The following is a 13,546-nucleotide window of genomic DNA, read 5'->3' as shown; positions in this document are numbered from 1 at the left end:
CTGCCAGGTGGGGTGAGGCACATCAACCACAACAAATGGGTGAGTGGTGTAAACAAGTGCAAATTGCATATTGCCCACAATAGGATGTGATTTATATATAAAGACATTCTCTGCAGGCCCTTGGCACAGGTAGTGCCACTTTACTAGGGACTTGCAAGTAGATTAAATATGCCAATTGAGTACAAGCCAATTCAACATGTGTTAAGGAGAGAGCACAAATACTTTTAGTGCTGGGAAGCAGTGGTAAACTGCATAGTCCTAATACCAGCAAAAACAAAGTCACCAAAAACAGGATGTCTGAAGGTAAAAAGGGTGGCGTAAAATCACACAAATGATGCCAGGTCTAACAAGTCCTTATTACAGAAATCTAAAGCAGAGAAAAGTACATCTTCATTGTATGGAAGGGTGATGTAACATAAATACTGGAATTTATGGAATGAAATGAAAATAGGATTTGTAGAGCACTGTCATACCCGCTAATCTCGGAGAAGGTAAACTGTTGATGGGAAAAAAAGATAGTTATTGGGTGAAATGCCAAGTTTTTGGGGCCTTTCTGAAAACCAACAGATCTGTTTTTCTTTTTAGTTCCAAGGGGAGAGAGTTCCAGAGCTATTTGTGCCTACTGCAAACCATCCTCAACCTCAGCAGGCCGTTTTGGATTTAGGAACTATGAGATTGTAAGCTGAGGCAGAACAAAGTGGTCTAGATGGCATGTACCATTGGAAGCTTTGTCTAAAAAAGTCCGGGCCAGTGCCATGGAGTGCCCTAAAGGCAATGAATAGGGCTTTTAAAAAAAAAAAGCCTACATTTTTTTCCCCATTATTCGTCCTTATGTGCCTAGGAGGTCGCTGAGATCATTCTCCCTAAAGTTAATTTACTGATGTACGCGCAATAGAAATACTCAGTATTTCAGAAATTTCTTGCCCAGTCGAACCCATTCGCTCCAAGAAAATCACTACATCTCATTGTCCAAATCAGCTTAGTGCCCCATATCAACTAAGTGCAATGTATTTTAATGCCCGCTCCATCCCTAAACACTCAGTAGAGATATGGAGCCTTTTAGATTCAGCGGCTCCTGACATCTGTTTCGTTACGGAGACTTGGCTACATGAACATGCTTCCCCTGATGTGCACATTTCCTTTACTCCGCAATATAAAGTAATCCGAATAGACAGGAAAGAGACTAGAGGGGGTGGCCTACTTATTGCCTCTACTCATGATTTGAATATTACTGTCTTAGAAAATCTCACTTATAGCCACACAGAAATAAGTATTTTTAAGATAAATGGCCTTTCCAACGGCTCCTGGAGAGGGCCCCTAATTTATTGACCCCAGGAGCTAAAAGGGACTTTTCTGATAAATTATTAGAGACCATTGCGCTGCAGATAATTTTCTACTAATTGGAGATTTTTACCATCACACAGAAATGCTATCTAATATTGACATCGAGAAACTGATCTCTAATATGAGCACTCTTGGTCTCGCCCAGCTAGTCGTAGGACCCACACATAGTGCCGGTCACACTTTGGACCTTTTTTTTATGAACTCATCTGGAATAATAGTAGAACCCCCAGCCCCATTACTATGGACAGATCATTACCTACTGAAATTCGCCATTATCACAACTACAGCAAAAAACGACCAGGAAAGCGATCTCATATCGCGAAGGCCTTGGCGCAAAGTCACCTTGCCTCTTTTTTGAAAGCACTTCTGCCCAGATAAGATAGGCCCAGAAACGAGCGTAAATCAAGCAGCACATGGAAAGGGGCGACCACTCGGTCCCCCCGAACGTATGGTAGGGGGCCCTGATCCTCCCGGGAAACCATTTTGGGCGAGGGGAGGGCGTGTCTCGGCTGGTATGCCCGAAGCGGCGTAGCCGGGGCGCGCCTTTTCCCGCCCAAGAGGGGTTGTCCTAGACACCTACACCGTTGGCCACGCCCCGTAGGCGTACCAGAGGAGGGTACACGCCCTCCCGAAGAGGAATAAAAGGAGCAACAATCCAAAGAAGCATCCTCTTGTTCCCGTGCTTGGAAGCTGCACCCTCTCGTTGCACGTGAGCCCTCGACGGAACAAGGAGCAATTTTGAGAACTTGTAATTTTTGTGTTTCTCTTCCAGGAGCCTTCTCTTCACTTCGGACCTCCGGACCCAGGACCTCGTTGAGCAGCTAAGCAGCAAGGGTCGAGTATCCGAACAACGATGCCTGGCAAGAAGGTCGGAAAGAAGGCCGGGACGGAGCAGATGCTCCGCACGCTGATGAAAGATATGGCGAGCATGAAGAAGCAAATGGCGGCAATGAACAGTACGGGCAGACCGAAGAAGGTCATCGGACCAGCATTGCCGGGAGTAGTTCCCACAGGGAGAGGTAAAAGGGCCAGGAATAGGGCGGCAGGGGGGGGAGGCTCCAGTTCCCGAGTCACCCCCGGTAAGCCCAGTTAGTCCGGTCGAGGCCCCGGTACCGATCCCGGATCCGGGCCAACCGATTCCGGTTGTAGTTACGCCCACCAGCGAGGAGGACATGCCTCCGGAGTTGGCCGCCCAGTTGGCTGCGTGGCTTGGGAAGAATACCGAGGGCGCGGCGGCACCCGGGGACACAGCCAAAGAGGCTAAATTGTTAATGAAGCAGTTGCGGCAATCGCAAGATGCTGCGAAGGCGAATCTCCCTCTTGTCCCCTCACAGATTCCTTCGGAAGGACCAACGGCTGGCGGTGAAAAATCAGCGGGACCAGCTATGGAGTCTGGTAAGCAGCCACTGCCAATGGCAAGTGGGGGGTCTTTGCCCTCAAGGAGGGAAAAAGTAGTTCAGCATATTCCACTGGCCACGAAGGAAATGATTTGGGCTGATAAATATGTAAATATGTTTTCATTTCTAACTGACCATCACGAGATTGAGTATGTTAAGGCTCAGAAGGATTTGTTGCATCCGAGTGTGTGGCGCGCAAAAATGGTGGGCTTCAGGGTGGATGAGACGATCTCTAATTGGGCCAAGGCCTTTGGGATGTTTACAGCTATTATGGGGGAAGGTAAACCAGAGATTTTAAGTGAATTAGCCTGTTATCAGACACGCATAATGGATTTCTATGAGACATATGAGGGCGATCAATGGAGGGGTTATGATAGTAAGTTTCGTAAGGCCAAGGAGCACGATTCGTCTCTGACGTGGGACTGTCTCGACTCCGTATCTTGGCAGAAGCAGCTCTTGCCGGGCACAACGAAGTCGTCCTCGCTCCGCGAGTATGGGTCGGCGCCTTCCCGCCATCAATCGGCGGCCCCCTTTCGAGCAAACCCTGCTGGTGATCACCAACCCAGGAGTAGTGGGAACGGGGGTAGAAGGGGGGTTTGCTGGAATTTTAACAGAGGCAAGTGCACGAGGCCACAGGGCACATGTAAGTTCAGGCATGAGTGCGCAGGATGTGGACACTCTTCACACCCGGAGAGTTCGTGCAGAGCCAAGAATGGGGATACCGGGGGTAGCAAGGTGCCAAAAAGGCCTAATATCGGCCGAGGGGAACCACTTCCTACCCCCGTAGATATCATGGCAATGATCCCCTGGCTAAACGAATACCCTGATCATGTCTCCGCTGGGGTGTTACGGGACGGCTTCTCATATGGGTTCCACATCCCGGCGGGGGATTTTCGGGGGGAATCACTGTGTAGAAATCAACTGTCTGTTCAGCAGCACACGGTGGTTGTAGAAAGCCAGATTGCAAAGGAGGTTGCCCGGGTCGCCGGCCCATATAGGCACCCGCCTGTTCCTAATTTAATTTGTTCACCGTAGTCCCCAAGAAGGACCCAGGTGAGTTTAGGTTAATTCATAACTTGTCGGCTCCTAGGGGTCTTTCGGTAAATGATGCGATTGATCCAGGAGTCTGTTCGGTGCGGTACGCATCCTTTGATGAGGCCGTCGCCATGTTGAATCGCCTGGGGCCCGGAGCGCTGATGGCTAAATCGGATATTGAATCAGCATTCCGGTTGCTCCCGGTACACCCTCAGGATCAGCGTCTGTTAGGTTTTGTGTTTCAAGGACGCTATTACATGGATAGATGTATGCCAATGGGTTGCTCCATCTCTTGTGCTTATTTTGAGAAATTCAGCTGTTTTCTGCAATGGGCATTCACCAGGGCTACGGGCTATACACAGGTGATGCACTACCTAGATGATTTTCTGTTCTTGGGGCCAGCCGGTGACGCGGAATGTGCACAGGCTTTAATGGAATTTTGCAATCTCATGGAATGGTTTGGCGTGCCATTGGCACCGGGAAAAACAGTGGGGCCATCCACTTCACTCGAGTTTCTTGGAATTGAGCTCGTTTCAGTGGAGGGATGCTTCCGTTTGCCCAGGGACAAAGTAACGAAATTCAGGGCATCGCTAGAATTGTGCATTAGCAAAGAAAAGGTAACTCTCCAGCAGTTGCAACAAGCGGTGGGCCAGCTTAACTTTGCCCTCAGAGTGATACCAATGGCCCGCCCCTTTTCCCGCTCTATTTCACAAGCCATGGTCGGTCTCAAGGAAGGACACCACCGCACGAGACTGTCGGCAGAGGTTCGCCAGGATATGCACATATGGTTGGCATTTCTGGCGGATTTCAACGGTCAAGTGGTATGGAGCAAACCACCAGCATCCTCAGACGAGCTGGGTTTGTGGACCGACTCGGCAGGGAGCGTGGGATTTGGCGCCATCTTTGGTAATCGATGGTCGGCGCAAACATGGCCGACGTGGTGGCACACCAGTGGGTTAACAGGTAACATTGGGTTTCTCGAGTTGTTCCCCATCTTGGTGGCCCTAAAGGCATGGCCGGACAATTTCCGTGATCGCTCAGTGGTGTTTTGGTCTGATAACATGACCGTGGTTGAATGCATAAATAACCAGGCAGCACGCTGCAAGTGGATTTTGAGATTGTTGAAGGAAATTGTACTACTATGCATGAGACTGAACGTACAGTTTAGGGCAAGGCACGTGCCGGGTGTACTGAACAAGGCGGCTGATGCACTCTCTCGTTCCCACATGCAGGCCTTCAGGGGTTATCTACCTTCTGCGGATCTAGTGGCGGCACCATTTCCCGAAGCTCTCTGGTTGCTCGGTGCCCCGGATTACAGGACCTCGTGGGAGCCAGCTTAGCCCCCAGGACAAGGAAGGCGTACGAAGGAGCGTTTCGTTCCTATTGTGCATTTTGGGTCCAGCAGAAGGGGATAAGTGGGGGCAGGAGGAGTATGTACTAAAGTTCTTAGTAGCACTCCACAAGGCAGGCCGATCGGCAGCAACGGCCAATAGGCACAGGGCCGCCATTGCATTCATGGCGCAGGCGTATGGTATCAAGGACCCTACATCGTCCTTTTTGGTAAAGAAGGCACTGCGAGGGTGGCAACGCCTCGAGGGTCATAGAGTTGACGAGAGGCACCCGATTGGGTTAGAAAGATTGTCCCTGTTGGTGTCGGTGCTCCCCGAGACATGTTCCTCCCAGTCCGAAGCAGTGCTATTCCGGACCGCTTTTGCATTAGCATTCCATGGGGCTATGCGGGTAAGCGAGCTGGTGGCAAAAAATAAGAAGGATGTGGGGGGAGGTCTGGGTCGGGAGCACGTCCAGATCAAGGGTGATTCAATGGTAATCACAATCGCCAGGTCAAAAACCGATCAGGGTGCGATGGGGGAAAGTATTGTAGTCCAGCGCATGCGAGGGTCCCCCATGTGCCCGGTGCAGTGCGTTGAGGAATATCTGGCGCAAAGGGCGGCAGCATGGGGGGGGTAGCTTGCTGAGACACACCGACGCCACCCCACTGACAAGGTTTCAGTTTCAGCGGGTGTTAACTTTGGCAATCGCGGCAGCGGGCTTGAACCCGAGCGATTTTGGGACCCATTCCTTCAGGATAGGGGCTGCTACAGAGGCTACAGCCAGGGGTCAGAGTGTTGAAATGGTGAAACACTTGGGGCGATGGTCCTCGAATTGTTATAAAAGGTATGTGCGGTTGCACATGTTGTGAAGCTAATGTCATGCACTCACGCTTCTTGTTTTTGTTTGGTTTACAGTTTCGCGAGCTTGCGAGGCGGGGCGGACTGTGCAGTTGACCCGACACCTGGGGACCAGCGGTCAAATAACACCGGCTGAGGAGAGAGTGGTGTGGGTCGTGGGCCACTCATACGTGAGGCGTGCCGCGGACGTATTCAAAGCAGGTGACATGATTCACGCAGCTGGGGAATACGGGTACAGGGTGACCTTCCACGGAAGGGGCGGGCTCTGTATTGACCAGTTTCAATGTTTTGTCGAGGGACTGTTAGGGCGGACAAGGTCACCGCCGTCTATAATCATAATGCATCTGGGAGACAATGATTTGGTGGCGCTCGGTCGGCGAGTACTCCTCGAGCGTGTTCTATCCACTGTTAGCTGGTTGGCAAAGAGGGTTCCGGGGTGCACGATTGCATGGTCGCACATGATTCCAAGGAAGGTGTGGCGGGGGGCCCTCTCTGTGTCGGCTTTGAATCATTCAGTAAAGAAAGTTAATAACAAGCTGGGTAGATTGTTTCGTTCAGGACAGTTGCACTGTATTCCACATGGATGTATTCGGGGGGATAACATGTACCTAGAAGATGGGGTTCATTTGTCCTGGGAGGGGAATGTCTTACTCATAGGAGACTTCATAGTTTGGTTAAGGGGTTTGTGTAATCATGACCTTTAGTAGGAGTGTGGGGGGTCCGGATAGCCGGTCAACTATCCGGCCTGTGGCGGTAAGGTCATGATCGGTGGGCAGTAATTTCAAGATCCCTAGAGGAGGGGCGCCACCCATTATGGATGGGAGCGCCCGGGGGGAGGTAGCCATGGGCCCCTCACACGGGGAGGCGGCACCCACTAAGTATGGGGTCGCCGAAGGGAAGGCGGTCATAGGCCCCTCCCAGGGGAGGAGGCGGCTCGATGCCCCTCCTAGGAATTTCCCGGGGCCAGGATATCCGCGACGGCGGATGTGATGAACAGTGTGGGGTGGGAGGGGGGTCCACGTTACCTTCCAGACACCTCACACGAGTCCTCGGACGGCCATTAAGATGGCGTCGAGTTATATAAGGGGCCCCCGCTAAGACAAGGGAAATTGGAAGTTGGCACAGAGGTACAGTCCTCTGTGCGGCCGCCCCTCACACGTGAGGGGGGCGTTCTGGTAGTAGGGATCTGACACCGGTTAAGACCTTGCCGTTGGCCCGTAATGTTAGGATGTACAATTTTATTTAGAGAGTATGCATTTGCAGGATGTTTAGACTCGGCTAGGAGAACCTTTGTATTAGAGATTTGTTAAGGTTAGCCAATAAACATCGTAATGTATAAATGAAAATTGTACATGATATGAAACTGTTATTTTAATGTTTTAATTTTGTTTCATATTTTAATAAATACGGCCGGGAGGGTAACTCCCTCCCGCCTTCCAAAAGTTCAGAACTGCATCCGTCTTCCCATCCTTAGGGATTGTGTTGGGAGGGGGTGAGAGGCATCCCGGCCATATGGAAAGGGGCGACCACTCGGTCCCCCCGAATGTATGGTAGGGGGCCCTGATCCTCCCGGGAAACCATTTTGGGCGGGGCGGGGGGGCGGGGGGGCGTGTCTCGGCTGGTATGCCCGAAGCGGTGTAGCCGGGGCGCGCCTTTTCCCGCCCAAGAGGGGTTGTCCTAGACACCTACACCGTTGGCCACGCCCCGTAGGCGTACCAGAGGAGGGTACACGCCCTCCCGAAGAGGAATAAAAGGAGCAACAATCCAAAGAAGCATCCTCTTGTTCCCGTGCTTGGAAGCTGCACCCTCTCGTTGCACGTGAGCCCTCGATGGAACAAGGAGCAATTTTGACCCACCCACCAGCCCCTTATGGCAGCGATTAGTAGTGCAATTAAGTTGATTTGCGGTGATAATATCTTTTTCTCCGGCGTTTTCGTGTGTAATAAAGATTTCAATGTTTGAACTGCAATAAAATGATTTGCTTCATAGCATGTTTTTTCACTCAGTTGAGCGGAGAATCACAGTCTAATTTGGAAATATGTTACATGTGTAGATAAAGGATTAGTAGTGCAATGTTCAGTTTAACCGTTTTTTCGCTCTTCTTTAGGTTCAAAAACGTCGTATTTAATTTGGTCGGGCGGTAAGGTCATGATCGGTGAGCAGTAATTTCAAGATCCCTAGAGGAGGGGCGCCACCCATTATGGATGGGAGCGCCCGGGGGGAGGTGGCCATGGGCCCCTCACACGGGGAGGCGGCACCCATTAAGTATGGGGTCGCCGAAGGGAAGGCGGTCATAGGCCCCTCCCAGGGGAGGAGGCGGCTCGATGCCCCTCCTAGGAATTTCCCGGGGCCAGGATATCCGCGACGGCGGATGTGATGAACAGTGTGGGGTGGGAGGGGGGTCCACGCTACCTTCCAGACACCTCACACGAGTCCTCGGACGGCCATTAAGATGGCGTTGAGTTATATAAGGGGCCCCCGCTAAGACAAGGGAAATTGGAAGTTGGCACAGAGGTACAGTCCTCTGTGCGGCCGCCCCTCACACGTGAGGGGGGAGTTCTGGTAGTAGGGATCTGACACCGGTTACGACCTTGCCGTTGGCCCGTAATGTTAGGATGTACAATTTTATTTAGAGAGTATGCATTTGCAGGATGTTTAGACTCGGCTAGGAGAACCTTTGTATTAGAGATTCGTTAAGGTTAGCCAATAAACATCGTAATGTATACATGAAAATTGTACATGATATGAAACTGTTATTTTAATGTTTTAATTTTGTTTCATATTTTAATAAATACGGCCGGGAGGGTAACTCCCTCCCGCCTTCCAAAAGTTCAGAACTGCATCCGTCGTCCCATCCTTGGGGATTGTGTTGGGAGGGGGTGAGAGGCATCCCGGCCATAAAATCTTGACAAAGCCATTTCGACTGCACTAGACAAAATTGCCCCTATTAGTCGTGTTAAGATCAAGACGTGAATCGCCCCTTGGTTCACAGATCAATTAAGAATGATGAGGTTCTCGTGTAGAACCACAGAGAGAAAGTGGCGTAAAAGCAAAAATCTGTCCAACCCCGAAAAATACAAAAAACTACACCACAGCTACATGAATGAAATAAAATTGGCAAAAAAATCATTCCTTATTGATCGGATAAACAAGGCAGAAAATTCCTCCACAGAACTTTATCAAATTTTGAAGGAATTTGCAACTCCTAGTAATCAGCCGTCAATGCCCGTTTCTCAAGACTGGACTGATTCCCTTTCTAAATTTTTTGAGGAAACAATTCTAGCCATTCATTATTGTCTCTCATTCCAACACAAGAGCACTCATTCTGAAGATGTGCCCTGTCCGTTTTCCGATCCTCCCCATATTTTGAATGAGTTTGTTAAATGTGACATCGAGTCAGTTACATCTGTCATGCGGAAGATAAAATCTGGCTCTCCCATTGACCCTGTACCTCCCAAACTTTTCTCCATTATTGCTCCGGTATAACTGGAAAGTCTAACCGGTCTATTTAATAAGTTGCTCTCATAGGCGGATTTCCCTATTATGTGGAAAGCAGCCAGAGTAAGACCGATTTTAAAGAAACCAACGGCCGATCCAAAACTTCTTCTAAAGTATTGTCCTATCTCACTACTTCCCTATTTTGGGAAGATGCTGGAATCTCTTATTAACCAACAGCTTGTCGACCATCTTGAGAGCCATGGACTCGTAGACCCTCACAGTCCGGTTTTAGGACTGCGCACAGCACGGAGACAGCATTGGTCGAGGTTACTGATAACATCAGACTGGCTTTAGACAAACATCAGTCAGTCATCCTCGTCCTGTCCGCCGCCTTTGACACCATCTCCCATAGCATTTTTGAACATCGGCTTTGTGAGATAGGTGTCAGAGGAAATGCCCTTAAATGGTTTAAAAGCTACCTATCTGACCGTGCAACAACTGTCCAAATAGGAAATAGCATTTCATGTGAGAGACCAGTTGAGATGGGAGTGCCACAGGGCTCTATTTTGAGCCCGACGCTTTTTAATCTGTATATGACTCCACTGGCTAAGGTGATCAGAACCTACAGATTTGTTGTCATATCGTACGCAGATGACATGCAGATCCTAATCACCTTAGGCCCAGACCGCATTGAAACCAAGCTGTGTTTCAAGAACTGTATATCTCATGTTGATAAGTGGATGAGATCCAACCACCTTCAACTAAATGGTAGTAAGTCAGAGATCATGCTCTTTGGTAAGGCTATGGAATATTGGGCACACAATTGGTGGCCATCCAATCTAGGCCCTTGCCCAAACCCCAAGGAAATGGTTCGCAACCTTAGTTTTTACATGGACAACCAATTGTCCATGAAAAACCAAATAAATCATGTCATTGGCACCTGTTTCGGTGTAATGCGCAGTCTGCGGAAGGCTTTTAAATGGATCCCTATTGATGCGCAGAAACCATTAATCCAGGGATTAATCATAAACAGAATGGACTATGGCAATGCCCTACTGCTCTCAATAAATGAAATCTTTTTAAATAGGCTTCATGTCCTGCAGAACACCTCCACAAGGTTAGTCCTAGATCTTCCGCATAGATCTTCCTCTGCTCCCTGTTTAAAAGCTCTCCACTGGCTTCCAGTGAAAAAACGAAATCCTTTTTAAAATCCTCAGCCTGACACATAATGTATAGAAACGGCCCAAAATACTGGTCATGAAAACTATGTTGGTATAAGCCATGCAGAATGCTCAGATCCAGTAATGATGCACTGCTTACTTCCCTCAGAATCCATACTGCTAGAAAAGGGGGTCGATCTTTCTCCTTCCTTGCACCGGCATCCTGGAACAAAATGCCCTCATACCTATGTACCATGCCCGACCACAGCTGCTTCCGCAAGAAGCTGAAGACATGGCTATTCGAGAACTAAGCCAGCATCTCTTTTCAGAGCCGTCTGCAAGTGCCATGAGACTCTTGGAGTGATGTGTGCGCTATACAAATGTCCCTGACTTGACTAAAGTTAGCCGAAATACCTACATTGCGGAAAGCAAGGAGAGGAGGTCAGTCTTTCTCCTTAATAGCTGCACAACTATGGAATGATATTCCTACTAGGTGGAGGATGATGGAAGGAGGAATGCTTTCATTTCTTCAAATGTTTCAATCTTCATGTGTACTACGTCGTACAGTACACATACAAAGTGAGAAAAGAATTAAAACATATTTTTCTGAACTGGAAGGCTCCCCTTGCAGCACAAAACCAATGCTAAACATAGCACACAATTCCTTGCAGTATTTTTCAAGGGTGTATGTGTTGACGCATGGCAGAGAGATGAAGCAGGACACGGTGTGTGGGGCTATCTGTCCTTTTTAGGAAAATACCCATGGGGGCTCATACACAAAGCATTGGAAACCAGATTGAGGTACGTTTTGCTTTGCAAAATACTCTAGAGTATGTAGTCGTGGGGTTTGACATTAATTAATATTTGCAGGATAGACTACAAGCCCCCTCAAGAAGTTTAAAATACAGGTAGGAAAGGTAGGTTACTCTGTTAAACCATCTTACAAAAAACTGTGTCATATTAGTGGACAGAAAGGATCAGAGCCGGCTAAAGAGTGGTTGACAATTTAAAAGAAATTAATCATGTCATTTTAGGGGCGAGAATTAGAAGTGGCTAGCAAAGTAGTATTGTGGTGCAGGTGGTGGGAGGAAACTGTTAGGCGAGTTGTCATAACCATTAAACGTAGTCTAAGGGAGGGTGACTACTGAGTTTGTCATAATTAACAAGTATTATGGATGAGGAAGATGTGATGCAACGAGGTGTTGGTATTTCCAAGATCTGCCTTCGCATATTTCAAAATTTTTAGTGTGAAGTATCCATTTTTACTCCCTACGTTGAATGGAAGTCTACTTTGTCAACCTAGTGGATGGCAAAACATGTGCAGCAGTCCACCGGCAAAATGTAACTTTTCCATGCTATTGATCTGTTTTCCTGCACCATATACTGTGTCTTTACTGAAAGGTTAAATATGCCTATTGAAGATTAACCAATCTGACCATGGGTTAGGGGTTCACAGCACATACACTGGGCTTGCACACCACTGCCACAGTGTGTAGAGTTCAAAAACCAACAATACCAGTTGACTGAAAATGGGGTGATCACTCAAAAAGTGGGATTGTCTCACAGTGTTGTTTTCCATTAGCAAAGGCAGCTGCGTACTCTGCGTTTAGGGAGCACAATCGGGAATATCCAGTCTGACGTGGTCACTATTTAGCTGGATTTATTACGAGTTTCCTCAAATGTTCTTCCAGAAAGAGCTTAACACGTCCTGTATGTAGCTAACATTTGTGTACAACCAGAGTTACTTTTGAGTAAACTGATTATGGGTGGTTTAATGTTCCTAAGATGTTTCTGTGCAGCATTTAGCTATTTGGTCACAGGAAAACTAAAGCTAACGTAGGAAGGTTCTCGCTGTATGAGACTCACTAGCTTTAAGACCCAGGCATCTACTTTATTGCCATGAGTAAAGTAATTTCTGCACCTGAATGTAGATTTTGGAACTTTTGAATAAAGATAGCCTTCAGTTCTCATGAAGTGTGTCAATTCAGTAGAAGACACACACTAGAGGCCATATTACTTAAGTAACGGACATGTATGCCTGCTTTGTGGGCTCCCGGGCTCTTTGTATTTCAGAAGGGGCTGTAGATGCTTGCGTGTCCCTTCTGTGATACTGACACCGCTGGCACACATGTAGTGACAGCGTTATCTCAAGAAGGTATTCCCTCATTTGCATGGGGGCATGGCCCCATGCAAATAAGGGAATCTTTTTGCCTCTGCGCCCACGCCTTATTATGGGGGCTGGCACAAAGGCAAAGAAGCCTTCACGGAAAGTGCACCACAAAAAGATGGACTGTCGGCGTGCCTCCTGATGGCAGCGTGCTGAAGAAGGGACGGGGTCCCATGAACCCCATAGACAATCCCTTACATGCGGGTGCAGTCATTCACTGCACCCACTTGTAAGGCAGATCTCGCTCCCCTTTGTGAAACATGGAGTTACTTTGAAGCAACCGCTTTGTATTTCACTTAAAAGCGCTGCCATTGAGACAGCGCCTAAAAGGCAGGGGCCCTCAGGGCAACGCGAGTATGCAGCTGCCCTGAGGGCGGCACATTCTGCATAATAGGGTCCACTTTCCCTGTTTGTGCCTGGTGCACTTATTTAAAGGTGTGCCATGGTGCAAACAGGAAAGTGGCCCTATCTGTACTGAGGGTCCTGATCCTTTCTGCAGATGCTGTAGTTTGCCCCCTCATGTCCCTTGTAGAATCAATTGTGAGAGAAGCACATTCTTTCTTGGAGGTGCTGCATTATGAAGAAATCATTAGACAAACTTATGGATTTTGGAGGCTTTTGGATCAGTTTACGCTCCGGGTGCACTGCCCGTTTATACGCACACAATACAGAAATGTTATTTATCTTAGGTGCAGATCGGCGAGTGGAGAAACCTTTAACCACTCAATTAAGTAGAAAAAACTACCCCTTATTTGACAAACTTGGTTGCCGATGCACTCAAAACAGTACACACATTGTTAAGTAACAATGCACAGG

General features: G+C 48.4%; 1 protein-coding gene across 1 annotated transcript in view; it reads left to right on the top strand.

The window, feature by feature from the left end:
* The window catches only part of GPATCH2 (G-patch domain containing 2), a 568,925-nt gene that overhangs the window by 166,978 nt on the left and 388,401 nt on the right, over positions 1 to 13,546 (top strand). The window lies entirely within an intron of this gene.

Source organism: Lissotriton vulgaris, chromosome 6 (assembly GCF_964263255.1).
Source record: "Lissotriton vulgaris chromosome 6, aLisVul1.2, whole genome shotgun sequence".
Lineage (NCBI taxonomy): Eukaryota > Metazoa > Chordata > Amphibia > Caudata > Salamandridae > Lissotriton > Lissotriton vulgaris.
This window is presented reverse-complemented; position numbering and strand designations above follow the sequence as displayed.